We start from the raw sequence: 7,094 nt of genomic DNA, 5'->3' as shown, positions 1-7,094 counted from the left end.
ATAATAATTATTATTAATAATACAAAATAATTAAATTTGGCTTCGACCTCTTACCGATCCAAAAAAAAACTATTAACATATTTCTTCTAAGCTCATAATTAATTTCAACAAACAAGATTTATATTATTTATCTTTGTCATTCTAAAGGCCTAATGTCCCTTCTACATGGATTATGTTTATTTTCAAATTTCTTAAATGAATTGAATTATTTATACATCAATTTATTTTATTATACTTTAATTGTCCATTAACATGCATTATCATATTTTTTTATGAAATTACTTTTTACAAATGTTAATTATCCATAAGTTACCTCACAAATCTCGAGGAAGAAAAGATCTATATAAGCAAAGGAATGAATGAGAGAAGATTTATTTATATCTACAACTTTTAAGAAACCATGCTTTCAAAATTTTATTATGTTAGTACATAAATGTTCAGATAGATCTACTAAAGGTCCTTTTTTCACTAAATTATCAACTAGCATTGAGGCCAACTAAGCTTACTAGAAGTTTTGGGCATAGAGAGGAATAAAAGAATATTTGATAGCATGTAGAACATGGCCAGCATCATTCATTTGTTTCATTTGAGTTATTTTTCAATATATTTAGATGGTAATTGATACATTGCAAACAAATTCTCCTATATATATACTGCAAACAAACATTTACATATAGAAATGGACATCATATATTCATGATATGTACCTAAGAAGGAACATGTCTTAGAATAGGAGGCTGAACTCCTATAGCACAACACTAGACATAGATTCATGTAATCAAGAATCAATGGTGAATATGATGCATAACTTTATATCAATGTTCCTATTTTTTATTTTTAATTGGGTCTATAATTAGGTATAGATCTATGGATAGTCGAGCAAGCATTTGTATCTTAGGTTCCGGGTGAGATCCCCCACAAACCCTCTTTTGTTGACACTACCTCTAATAGAGCTATAGCGTCTCCCTGAAATTAAGTATGCCAACTTGAATGGATTCCTCACTACTCCTATCAAAGTAGTCACAATGTTTATGATAATCCTATCAATGCAATTTTTTTGGCATAAACTCTTGAAGCTACAGATGTGAGCAAGAAAAAAATAATGCAACGGACCATATACAGTTGGCACTTCTACTACCAATTCTCCCATTTCTGACATTGTCGATAGGTTTTAATCGTGGTAGAAATATTGTAGATGGTAGCAGTTTCAATGATTGTGTCCAGTTAGCATTAGGCTAGATATCTAATGCAACATGCTATGACCATGTTAATAACAAGCAACACATGAATCTCACCATCCCAATGGATATCTAACCGAATTTTCTATTTTTCATTTCTGGTCACCGTTCCTTCTTTTCTAGTGTTCAACTGCTAGAAAATTTGAACAATCCGTTCAAAGATGTTCAAGGAGTAAAGCCAATGTTAAATTTAAAAGCAAGCTAATTATAGAGACCATATAAAGATTTTAGTCAAGACATGGCTATAAAGATCACACATTGTCTCTCTATTTTACCAATATAAATTTTTACCTTCTATAGCACAAGTCATTGACAATTATGTACAAGTTAATTATTGTCTGAAAGATTTCACTTTAGGCATAGCTATAAAGATCAAACATTGTCTCCCTATTTTCCAATGTCAATTTTTACCTTCTATAACACGAACCGTTGGCAATTGTGTATAGTAATAGCTCATGACATAGGTGGAAGTTCTTTCTCCCTCTCTCTCTACCCCTCCCTATTCTTCCCTCTTTAATTTTATCTCTGTCAAGCTATTAAACTCTCAATCTCTCATATCTCTTTCTATTATTCATCTTACTCACACACTCTCTCTCACTCCCCCCTCATCTCCCCATCTCTCTAAGTATCATTTTCTATATGAAAGTGAAACTTAGTTTTTAAAAATTACTATTTCAAAATTGACTTTACTCTATATCTATTATCTCCATATCTTGCTATATTAACATCTCCCTCTACCTCTCTTTAGCTATCCCTCCTCGTCTCTCTCCTAACACATGTATGCATATATCTTTTTGCGTTTCTATCATATACTACATTGAAGTGACACCCATCACACCCAAAAGCTGTTAAATTGTATTAAAAATTATTTATGAATACTAATAAAAGGAATGATGTCCATCTATAGGGTTAAATCTACCACCTCATATATCTTTATTCTATCTATTTATTTTTTCCTTTTCATCTTTCTATTTCTCTCCCTCCCTCTTTATCTCCCCCTTCACAACTCTACTAACTATCTTGACTTTGATTTGTAGCTTCTACATTTTATTTCAAAATAGCTCAAATTGCTCAAGCTATATCTATTGAATTTTAAAACAATCACTCTCTTTGAAATCAATTATTAATTTTGAATATGATGAGCATTTTAGTATCTATAGTCACTATGACCAAGGATGCCAATCTCACAACAATGAGAATTTGAGTAGGAGGGATGATTTGTAGATAAATTGGCTTTATGAAAATCTTTCAATATTGTGTTCCAACATCACCTTCAATTTTATAACTATTTTCATGGGAGTAGACAATTTGTAATGGTAAATAAACTATTTTTTTTTTTAAATTAATATTAATGGTAAACAAATTAAAATCATGCATAAGCATCATATTACTTTTTTTTAAATAAAATACTTATGCATTACTTACTTTATACATCTTTTCCTTCCAGAAAATTGTTAGAATTATACAATTGATATAAGATAAAATAAGAATAAAAATTAGATTTATTTTAAGAAAATAAAATATAAACACAACTTGTTCCTTAAAGATGACACAATACATTTAATTTTATCATACTTTATTTTATAAAACAGAATTTATTCTATTCGTTTTGAGTTTTGAATTTATTTAAGATATAAATATACTAACTTTTTAAAACTAAATAATCTATCCCTTAAAATTACGTGCTTATACTTCTCTTAACAAGAGACTAAAATTACTTGTTTTGGTCAATTAAAAAACTCTATAGTTACCAAAATGAGACGGAAATTTTACATTTAGAAATGAAAATTAATATTTTGCAGCTATAAATTTATCAAATTATTTTTTTAAACTGTCAAAAATGATTTAAACTTTTACATACAATTACATATTAATAAATTTATCAAATTATTTTTTAAAACTTTGAAAAGTGGTATACATTTTTATAGACGGTTATATAGTAATGAAAATTGACTCATAAAATGCAAATATCTGCTTTTCCATGGACATGTGTAATTTTCAATTCTAAAAACGAGGATGAAGCTTCGTTAGATTTTCCCCTCCAAAGATCCTATGAACATTCATGAAATTGTAAAATTCTTATGACGAAAATAATGGTGCAAAACGTTGATTTTGCTTTTCCATCTCAGGAAGGGTCGTTTGGCGAGCCGAATGGAATAGGGATATGTAAATTCTAAAAATTTTGAATTCTTCATTTGAATGCACCAAAACAGAATTGGAATACGAAGTAAAATAGGAATATGTATTTCAATTTTAGTCCAAAAATGGGGTTTTGCAATTCCATCCAAATAAGTGTTATTGAAATACGTATTCATATTCCACTTTTTTTTATTTTAGAAAACATAAATTTTGGAGTCCGCAAATTCCCATTAAATATTCGCTGAACCAAACAGAGAACAGGAATACGTAGCCCCCATTTTCTATTCCACCATTTTCTATTCTAGAATACGTATTCCTATTCCCACAGCCAAACAGACCTTTACTGTGTTGGACTTTGCTTAGAAAAACAACCTATCAACAAAAGGCATTTCTCCAAGAAGTGCATTTTCTTTTGCCAAAACATCAAGATATTGTGACAGAAATAATGGCGACCCGGGCTCTCACTTTCTTTTGCTAGAACATTCTAGCTTTCTGCTTATGCTTTTTGGCTGCACTTCTCTCTCGCATGATTGTGTTATTCTCCTTTAAATCAAGAAGGGAGATTTGAAGGACTCGCGGAATACCTTGAGCTACTGGAATGAGTCTCACCAAAATCCATTTTCTTGGACTGGAATCTCCTACGATATTGCTCTCACGAGGGCCTCCATTTCTAGCAAGTTCACTTCTGCCATATGCCCCCTTCCTAATCTTACTGCCTTCATTCTCCAAGCCAATTCTATCAGTTGCCCCTTCTCCGTAGCCTTCTGCACTGCAAGTATTTGCAGCTTAAATGACCTGCAGAAACATGACAGACACGTGTGGATCTTTCTATGTTGAACACACGACTTCAGAGACACCTATATCTCACCATTCCAATGGATATCTAACCGAGTTTTCTATTTTTCATTTCCGGTCACTGTTCCTTCTTTCCCGGCATCCGACTGTCGCAAAATCTGAACAAACTATTCAAAGATGTTCAAGGAGTGAAGCCTATGGGCTTAAATATAATAAAATTTTAACAAATCATATGTTTTAATATATAATGCAATTAAAGTACGTGGTGAGATCACATATTTGTAGCATTGGTCAAACATTATATATGCCTATCGATACTTCCGTAGTTTTCTTACATTCTATAAGCGAGTTTTCAACTACGTGTCATTTTTATGAATTTATAAATGTTCAAAGATTTAATAAATAATTTTTTTTCCTCTAGGATGGTGTGATTTGACCTTGGAATTGGAGGACTTGGTCAAAGGAGGTGGTGTGGCTAAGTTGTTCATGGTTGTTGTATTAACTAGGGAGCATGCTTAAAGAAGGAACTCAAAAAACACTGAAAGCTCAGTTTACACCAGGCGCTTGACAATAGTGATGACCAAGTAGCTTGATCAATGAAGGGGCTCAGTTATTCTTGAGGATTTATTGATCCTTGGTGGTGGTGGTTTTTACACTCTGCCATGTCTTGGTTTCTATAGTGCCCATGTTATCTGTGAGCCAAACTTTTGGCATTTGATTTGGGCTGTGGCTTAGTTTAGTATAAGTAGAGGGTCTTGTGGAGTCTTAAGTCATCATCATCTAGCTTGGAGAAGAGGATGTGGCAGAAGAGCGAATTTTGAGAAGGGCTAATAGCTGAAGCTTGGGAAACAAGGAGATTTCTTAGTGGGCTTGTGAGCACTAGTTTAGATCTTCCTTGAAGGTTTCTACCAATGTGGACTTGGACTAGCTAGTGTTGGGATTGGATCTTGAGGGGTCTTGAGAAACTATTTTTGTAACTGCTATTGTATTTGGCCAAAACATGGAAGGCCTTACACCATGTAAAGGGTTATTTTATGAATAAAGAGTTGCAGTTGGTATCATATCTTGTATTTTTGTTGTGTTTCCTCTATGTGGTCATTTGTAGGGATCCAAATCACCTCTACTAGGGGTACCCTCAAATTCTCATTGCATCATTTTGGAATAGCTTAAGAGACTTAAATAGTTCTTAATAAATAAAAATTATGTTTTCACAAAGAGCAATATAAAAAGGGAGAGAAAGATAATGAAGATATGCATAGATATATAGGGTGACAAAATAATCTATAGAGTTATAGAGATATAGGGATATAACCACAAACAAAGATGAATAAATAAATAAATGTGTACATAATAGAAAAGAGGGACAATATCCTCATATAGAGACAAGAAGTGATAGAAGTGGTGAGGAGAGATAAAAACTACAAAATGAGATATATGGATAAAGACATAGAGGGATACAAAGGGAAAGATAAATAGAATGAAAGAGAAAGGATATTTGTCACTTTTTGATTGGTTGAACAAGTAAGTGATTAAAATTTAATGGCTCTCTCTCACACACACACATATACACAAATGACAACTATAGAGACAACTTCTATTCAAAATAACAAGTTTGAACTACTTATATGGTCACAACCTACCTTGGAGATGCTTTGACATTGGTTATTTTTCATAAACCAATGAATTATATTTTAGCATATTTAAAATTATGCAAGTTTTATGTTACTACAATAGAAGGGTTCATTCTAATATCATAAAATTAAATTAGTATTATGTTAAAACATAATACAATACACTTGAAAATATTTTGAAAAAATGTGTTTTATTGTATCCATCGTACCTTCATGTCTATCAATGTTGAGGTACTTGTCAGTCAATCAACTATAAAGGATATTAGATGTCTATATTTTTGGACAAAAAATAATTTAAAGCCCTATGAAATGAAAATTGTACTACTTAAAGTACAAGTAAAAAAACCACAATTTGAAATATAATGGGTGGTAGTTGGAACTTAATTTAAAGTGGTGAAATTTTATCTATGCCAATAATTTAAAACTATTACATTTCTTTCCATTTCGGTACATTTAGTATATAGCATGTTGTTTACTTAATGTATTGTCTTAAACACAGACATGGTAATGAACGGATTCCCTCCTTTTAAAATTATTAAATTAATGATAATTCAAAATTAAAAGTAGGAAATATTTTTTTGTAGAATAATAATATTAACAGAAACTCAATAAAAATATACTATGCAAAGTCACAATTTAAAAAAAACTAGTAGTTATGTTCATTTCTTTTTTAATTGGTGGTGTAATTAATGTTACCAATCCACTTGATCTTTTCTATTAAGGCATCACCTTCTCTCGATCAATTTGGAAAGCATAGCAAAGGCTCCATCGACTTTTATAATGGAGAGATGGTTCTCTCCAACATGGCTTCATCTTTTCCACTTCATCTATTTGGTGGAACGGACATATTTTGTATCATGATCAACCTTTGGCCTTGAATTTTCCTAAATTATCTAAATTTTTTTCCAAAAAGATGTTAATAAGGTGGGAGATCTTTAAGGCTTCAACACTTTTGATTGGCTACCATGGGATGTAATTAGAGTCCAATTTTATTTTAAAAACAAACACAAATCCTTTTTTATTTTTGTGGAATTTTTAGTGCCTCTAGAATTGTCTATGTAACTTTGTACTCTGATTCAATGCAATTTCTTCAAACATTGGCTATGCTTTTCAACATTTCCTTTATTGTCTTTTCCTTTGAAAAAAATATATTTATAGTTGCTTCCTATTCTTCCCATGAAGTCTAGGTTGAACAACAAATGAAATTATAAATTTAGTGAATAGTTTTGGGCAAAACTTTCCACTAAAATTTGGAAGTCAAAGATTAATTTGTTGAAGCTCAATTAATGGC

This window comes from Cupressus sempervirens, chromosome 5 (assembly GCF_028749045.1).
Source record: "Cupressus sempervirens isolate cs-2001-9-10 chromosome 5, ASM2874904v1, whole genome shotgun sequence".
Lineage (NCBI taxonomy): Eukaryota > Viridiplantae > Streptophyta > Pinopsida > Cupressales > Cupressaceae > Cupressus > Cupressus sempervirens.
Note: the sequence above shows the minus strand (reverse complement) of the source record.